The sequence below is a fragment of the Neomonachus schauinslandi genome, chromosome 1 (assembly GCF_002201575.2).
Source record: "Neomonachus schauinslandi chromosome 1, ASM220157v2, whole genome shotgun sequence".
Lineage (NCBI taxonomy): Eukaryota > Metazoa > Chordata > Mammalia > Carnivora > Phocidae > Neomonachus > Neomonachus schauinslandi.
The window spans coordinates 147,261,805-147,270,311 of record NC_058403.1 but is presented as its reverse complement, the minus strand read 5'-3'; positions in this window follow the sequence as shown (position 1 = coordinate 147,270,311).

Below are 8,507 nucleotides of genomic sequence, written 5' to 3'. Positions count from 1 at the left end.
GATCTAGCAATCCCACTTCTGAATATATATCCAAAGGAAACAAAAGCACTATCTCAAAGAGACCCGTACTGCTACATTTATTGCAACATTATTCACAGTGGCCAAGGTATGGAAACAACATAAGTGTCTGTCCATGGATGAATGTATACAAGTGTCACACACACACACACACACACACTGGAATATTATTCAGTCATAAAAAGAAGGAGATCCTGCCATTTGTGACAATCTGGACAAATCTTGAGGGCATTATGCTAAGAGAAATAAGCTAGACACAGAAAGACAAAAATACTTTGTGGGATCACCTACATGTGGGGAAAAAAAAAGTCAACTCAGAGAAACAGAGAGTGGGATGGTGATTGCCAGAGGCTGGAGGGTGGGAAAGATGGGGAGTTGTTGGCCAGTACAAACTTCCACTTATAATATGAATAAATTCTTGAGATCTAATGTATAGCATAGTGACTATAATTAATAATACTGCTTTATATACTTGATATTTGCTAAGATAGTAGATCTTAAACATTGTCACCAAAAAAAGAGGAGGTAATTAACTATGTGAGGTGATAGATGTTAATTAGCTTGATTGTGGGAATCATCTCACAATGTATATGTGTATTAATCATCATACTGTAAGCTTTAAACATATTGCATTTTATTTGTCAGGTATACCTCATTAAAGCTGGAAAGAAATCCTTAAGTTCCACAATGTAAAAGAAAGAAAAAAAAAAGAAAAGAAGAAAAGAAAAAAAATAATAATGTTAAAACCCAGAAAGACTTTTTCCTTCTCTACTCTAAAAATACCACCACAGCTCAGCAGAAAAATAAATTTAAAATTAAATAAATATATAAAAAGGGGGGCACCTGGCTGGCTCAGTCGGTAAAGCACATGACTCTTGATCTCAGGGCTGTGAGTTTGAGCCCCATATTAGGCATGGAACCTACTAAAAAATAGAGAAAAAGTAAAAAATAAAAATAAAAATACCACCACCATTATACCTCTCTCAATTTTTTGGTCAAGGAGGAAATACAGGGGTGTCTAAGTGGCTCAGTCAGTTAAGTGTCTAACTCTTGATTTCGGCTCAGGTCATGATCTTGTTTCAGGATTTCTTTTCCTTTAGTGTCCACAGTTCTTGGTCCTGCCACTTTGAAGAATGAAGAGATAGACCAGACAAAGAGTGGCGGGCAGCAAAGCAAAATTTATTAGGTGATAGTACAAAACTCCCGAAGAGGGAGGGGACATTAGAGGGTTGCCAATGGAGTTACTAAATCTAGGAGTTTTTATGAGCTCTTTTGTGGAACTATCTTAAACAACCAGGGTGTGCTAAGGCGTGCCAATCAGGGCTTCCACCACACATCCGTCTCCCTATTAGGTTAATGTTCATGTGCTGATGGTCCTGTCTAAGCTGCAAAACAGGATTTTTTTTAAAAATATTTTTTTATTTAAATTCAATTAATTAACATATAATGTATTATTGGTTTCAGAGGTACAGGTCTGTGATTCATCAGTCTTATATAACACCCAGTGGTCATTCCATCACATGCCCTCCTTAATGCCTATCACCCTGTTACCCCATCCCTCCACCCCCTCCCCTCCAGCAACACTCAGTTTGTTTCCTATAATTAAGAGTCTCTTATGGTTTGTTTCCCTCTCTGGTTTTGTTTTGTTTTATTTTTTTCCTCTCTTCCCCCGTGATCCTCTGGCAAAACAGGATGTTAGTGTTGTTTTGTCTTAGCTCTCCTGACTCCATGTTTTCTTGTTGGGGACCCTGGCCCTGACTGCCTAACTGTCCAACTAACTCCTAACAATCTCAGGGTCATGAGATTAAGCCCCATATTGGGCTCTGTGCTGAGCGTGGAGCCTGCTTGAGATTCTTTCACCTTCTGCCTCTGCCCCCACCCCTTTGTCTCTCTCTCTCTCTAAAAAAAAAAAAAAGGAAGCATAAACCATAAGCCACAATTTCAATATTTTGAGAAAACAATACAAATCATAAGGATACAGCTAAAGCTCTGCTGAGATACGAATTAACAGCATTAAATTCTTATTTCAAGAAAAAAAAGAATGAAAGTAAACGAAATAAGCACTCTACTCAAATGTTAAAAAGTAAAAAGTAAATAATCCAAAGAAATGCAGAAGAAAGAAACGATGAATATAAAGGTAGAAATTGATGAAGTAGAAAAGAGAAAACCTAGTGTTTTCCTGAGTGGTCTACAGAAAGCTTAAATAATGATTGGGTCTCAGGCCAAAATGTGTTGCAAACTTTTATCAAACTGAAGAAAAATACCAAGATAATTGATATTGCCACTTGCCAACTGAAATTCGTTGCCAGTTGGCAACTTGCTGGATTAAGAAGAGAATGGGTTCAGCCGACATTTATCATATTTGTTTCAGTGCTTTGTCAGAGTACCAATACAATGCTAATGACGCTGTGGGCTGAGAAGGAATTCATTAAATATCAAGGAACCAAGACACCTTTCCTGAAGGTATTTTACAAATGCCAGCCTTCACCTCACTCAATTATAAATAGATTGGTTCTGTGATTGAACAGTTTTGGGCAAAAAACTATGTCTTAAATATATGTGTTAATTTTATGTATTAATCTGACTGGTCATGGAGTGCCTAGATTAAACATTATTTCTGGGTGTTTCTGTGAAGGTGTTTCTGGATGAGATTAACATTTGAATTCGTGACTCAGTAAAGCAGATTGCCCTTCCCAATGTGGGTGGGCACCATCCATTTTGCTGAAGGTCTGGAAAGAACTAAAAGTGGAGAAAGAAGGAATCTGCCTTTTTTTTTTCTGCCTCACTATTGAGCTGGGACACCTCTTCTCATCTTAGGCCGTCAGACTGAGATTTACATGATCTGCTCCCTTAGTTCTCAGGCCTTTGGACTTGGACTGAATGATACCACTGGCTTTCCTGGCTTTCCACCTTTCAGACAGCAGATCCTGGGACTTCTAAGCCTTCACAATCATATGAACCAATTCTTCATAATTAGTTTCCTTTCATATATATGTACCTCATTGGTTCTGTTTCCTTGGAGAACCCTGACTAATACATTCTGTATTTTATTCCATTTATGGGGAGTAATAGTTCCCATTAGCATGTTAGGAAACTCTGGGGAGGATTCTACCTTTTTAGGCAAACAGATTTCTACAGTATCTTTCAAAATGATTTGACCACAGAATCCTTTTTACACATAACATCTCTTAATACTCCATGGAGCACATGTTGGGATATGCTGTCTTAGAGTTTACTCATAACAGTTGATTAGAAAGATGCAAAATATTGTTTTTAAAAATATCAGTGATATGTATTTGCTCAGTGGTCAACTTTCTATATGTATCACTAACAATTTATCTTAATATGTCTAACATAACCTTAAAAAGTTACTTTGTGAATTCCCTCCTCCAGGAAGGAAAGATCCTCTTTCTGCCAAATTCTTTCTCAAGGTATTGATGTCATCTGGAACACAGTGAAAATTTACTGACCCTTGCTGATGACTATAACCTTTATAGCTAAAATGTGACTTAGAGGGTAAAGATTACATCTTTTGATGGCTGCACAATATTCCATTGTATGTATATATACCACATCTTCTTTATCCATTCATCTATTGATGGACATCTAAGCTCTTTCCATAGTTTGGCTATTGTGGACATTGCTGCTATAAACATTGGGGTGCATGTATCCCTTTGGATCACTACGGTTGCTGGAGTGGAGGGGGGTGGGAGGGATGGGTTGGCTGGATGATGGACATTAGGGAGGGTATGTACTATGGTGAGTGCTGTGAATTTTATGACTGATGAATCACAGACCTGTACCCCTGAAACAAATAATACATTATATGTTAATAAAAAAATAAAGGAGAAATTAAGACATTCCCAGATTAAAAAAAAGGGGGGGGGGAAGATTAGAAACAAAAGAAGCTCTTAGAAAATAAACATTGAGGATGTATATGAGTCTCTAAATAAAGCTAGACTTCTTACAGATTGTAAATAAAGTAATGGAAATCAAATAGTGGGTCTTACAAAAACTTTCCCTTTTATATTATAAAGTAGTTCTGAGAACAACTACCCAAAGCCATAGGGATCATCTCTAAGAGCACTCAGACCAGGTGAGCCAGCTTGGGGCACACAATTGCAAAAGGGAACAGACCCTTATCCTGCTCCTGGCCCTTGGAACATGCGTGGTTTTTTTTTTTTTTAAGATTTTATTTTTAAGTAATCTCTACACTCAACATGAGACTTGAATTTACAGCCTAGAGACCAAGAGTTGAATGCTTCACCAACTGAGCCAGCCAGGCGTCCCCATGAGTGATGTTTTTATATTCCAGAGAGGATACTTAACCTTCTCATGCTCTATGTGAGGCTCTTACACTCCCCTTATTCAAATACACCAGATGATGGGGCAGCTGGGTGGCTCAGTCCGTTAAGCATCTGCCTTCAGCTCAGGTCATGATCCCAGGGTCCTGGGATCAAGCCCCACGTCGGGCTCCCTGCTCAGTGGGGAGTCTGTTTCTCCCTTTCTCTCTGCCCTGCCCCCCTGCTCATGCTCTCTCACTCTTTCTCTCTGTCTCTCTCAAATAAATAAATAAAACCGTAAAACAAAAACAAAAACAAAAACACAAATGCACCAGATGAATGGAAGGAGGAGCTCTCCAGGGTACTGAGATCAGATAGGATGGCTCTAGTCCTGACCCATGAATTATTTGGTCATTTCTGAAGATTATATACCAACATGATGCTACTAATATACTTTCTATGGGCTTGGAAGTTGGCTTTTTTCTCATCAATGGTAGCCAATTTTCAGGGTGGTGTGGAGACTATCTGGGCTTTGGAACTGAACAGTTGAGGGATTGGTTTCGGCACCATGCCTTTCATCTGTGAGACCTTGAGCACATGGCTTCTCTGAGCCTCAATTTCCTCATCTGTATAATAAAAAATACTATCTTTTCAAGAGGATGGTTGAAAAGATTACAAGTAATGAATGTAAACTCTTTAGCACAGGTCTTGACATCTAGTAGGTGCACAACAAATAATAACCAGATAGCAATATTATTATTTAAGCATTCATTTATTTATATAGTCAATGTTTATAGAGCGCCTGCTCTGCACAAGGGCTTTGGGGGACAGAGATGACTAAGATATGCTTCTTGACTTCTAGGAAGCTTCACTTTAGTTGGGGAGATATGATTTAACAGTTTTACCCAGACTCCAAATCACTTTGGAACAAAATCAGTTATATGGGATCCTAATCACTTATTTATACATTGATGAGGCATATTGAATGCCCATTCAATGGAGGAAAGTCACTTGTTCTAAACAGAAATTCTAAGTTTGGGATTATTTACATCATGCTCTGGGCCATTAAGCCAAGTCAGCCAGAAAACAGCCATTGGATAACACATTTTGGATTGAAAAGCCTATGTGGTTAGAGAAAGAACTGGAGATGCTGTTTTACTGATTTGTGGCAGGGATGACTCAGAGTTATGTGGTTATAATGGAAAAGGCATAATGTTAGAGTCAGTCACTATCTGTGGGGATCAGGTTATGAATCTGTGTATTGAGCTCAGGATATTTGCTCTGTCTCTTAGAATTGCTGTGAGGATCCAATCACATGTGATAGTAAATGTAAAATGTAAAATACAGTATCAGTAGAGTTGATATTACTTTTATTGAAAATATTTTTATATTTTATATTATTTTTATGTAATACTTTTAAAATGCAGTGATCGCAGATCTCAGGTTTTTGTGTGTTCTTCATTGTCAACATGACTTGACAACGAATTAGTCAAAGCCATCTATGATGGTAGAAAGACAGATGCTTCAAGGAGAACTACTCTACATTGTTACTGACTGTGTAAGAGAAGGATCTAAACATTTCTTTTATGTTTTTAAAAAATTGCCTTGAAATCAAGTATTTTAGAGTTTCCCAGAGAAACAGAACTGATGGATTGTGTGTAATTGTATGTGTGTATGTGTATGTATATACATATAAATGGGCTCACACAATTATAGAGGTTGTGAAGTTCCAAGACTTGCAGCTGCAATCCAGAGACTCAGGAGAGCTGATGGTGTAGTTCTTGTCTGATTCTGAAGGCCTGGGAACTAAGAGAACTGACAGTATAAGTTTCAGTCCAAAAGCTAGCTCAAGATCCAAGAAGAGCCAGTGTTTCAGTTCAGCTCTGAAGGCAGGCAAAACTGATGTTCTAGCTCATGCATCCAAGCAGGAATTCTCTCTTACTTGAGAGAGGGTCAGCCTATTTGTTCTATCCAGGCCTTCAACTGATTGACAGAGGCCCATCCATATTATGGAGAGCAATCTACTTTATTTGGTCTACTATTCAAATGTTAATTTCACTCCCAAAACACTCATAGGCACTCAAAATAATGTTTTATTATATCCTGTAGCTCAGTCCAGCTGACACATAAAATTAACCATAACATCAAGTAAGTTTTGTTTTCACTTATACTGATACGATTTTCAGAGGTGGGAAAGTTGCAGATTTTTGAAACCCTTAGACTGAAGTGGATACAAATGACCTAATTGCAAAGGCAAATAATTACTCATTAAACAACAATAATTAAAAAAATCCTGGGTTCTAAAAGAACAGGGGTTATTTCATCTCCCCAAGATTTTGCTGTCCAAATAGCCATTAGAGGGAGCTCTGATCACAGCTTAGAAACAAAATTATTCTCCAAGTAATGTTAACTTGGAATTCTAGGTTTCCATGTTTTAATGGAGACACAGAATATATATTAAAAAAAAAAAACTAAACTAAAACCAAATAAGTATCTTTTAACATCATCATTTTGTATATCTGACCTTAGTGAGACCAAACTTGCTTCTTGGGGTCTAAGAGCCAAAATGATGCAGGGACAGGGCTGGGTGGGGTGGGAAAGGTACTGGGTCTGAGTTCCAGCTGCGTCATGAAGCAGCTGTGTGCCCTTGAGTCCGCTGCTTCCCTTCTCGCCTGAACAATGAAGAAGATGACAGAGATTAGTGTTTACCACACATTGGTATCTGTGGATGGAATAATTCTAGGAGAATTTTAAAAATTTCTTTTTTTCAAAAGACAACCTTCTTGAAAATGTTATGTTCTCAAAAGCTGATGGTCTTGAAAGGATTATTTTACCCATACTCTCAGTCATGTGGATGATACACTCACACTCAAACCAGCTTCTGCCCTGCAGTTCCCGAGATGTGTTGACAGTTATGTTGGTACCGAGTGATCCCTGTCTTGAAGTGACAGCATTGAACTTTTAATGTGTTGCTAAGCCTCTCTGGAAACTTTAGGTTGGTGTTGTCAAAATGATGACAGTTGACTTATAATTAGCATTGTACTCATGTTATAAAGACAAATTTTCTCTTCAGCAGAGATAGCATGCATTTGAAAGCATTGCTATACAAGAAGGCTTTAGAGTCATAAGTCATTTTGCAAACTGAGATTCTGATTTGACATAATAAAAATTATTGCAGAAGAATGATGTACTTACTACTTTCATTGTATTTCTTTTATGTTTTTCATTTCTTGGGCTAATGAGAAGAGAACAAAACAATATTATAGGACCAATGCATCATTACAGTAAAAGCTGCATGATAATACTGTGCTGAATAAGCCACATACAACAAAGAGTTTTAGAAAGTTGGAGGTGGGTTGGAAAGAGAAAAGAGTTAGAAGCATTGGGTCCTCACTCAAACTATATGATAGACAAGTTGAACTCAGACTTAGATCAAAGCAGGCAGAAATATACTCATAGAAAGTAAAAACCTTGTACAGATCTTGTTTTTGTGCCATCAACTCATAACAGCTTAGTAGAGGAAGCTGGGAAGATTTTCAATACATTCTCATTATTTTAGACTGCACAATTTTATTGATTGGTTCATTATTATAATGGATCTTTGTTAAATGAAAAAATAGTAGTGACCCAGCATCCTCAAAAAGAAAAATAGAATAGCCAACAAGCAAGAAAGACCAAACAACTTCACAAATACATTTTTCTATTATTAAACCAACATCGATGTTTGAGTTTAGCAAAACAGCATCACCCATTTTAACATTAAACTTCTAAATTTGAATGAAAGCGATTTTTGTAGTTTTGCTTCTGAACTATCGTCCCAAAAATACATCATGTCAAGAAGACGGTGCTAATTAGGTATTTACTTTAATACTAAGTCTCCTGTTGCTGATGGAGGGTACACTTGGCATGGCTTCCAGGAGTCTCTGCTCTGTGGTCTTAGCATTGTTCCTACTTCTGCACTGTCCTAGAACCTGGCTAGTTAGAAGGAAAAGAGGAAATGCTGGGGTCAGCAGGAAAGTTCTTCAAAGTGGTTAATCCATTTACAGATCACTGGGAATGGGTTGTGCTGTGCTAACTTGGCATTCTGGTATTTTCTGCTCAAGCACATGATTCCATGGATGACAGCTGATGGTGTTTTGCTGGCAAATATAGCTTGGAGCTCCTTTTGCTAGCTTGGCCCTAACTCAACAAAGTCTTGACTCACAA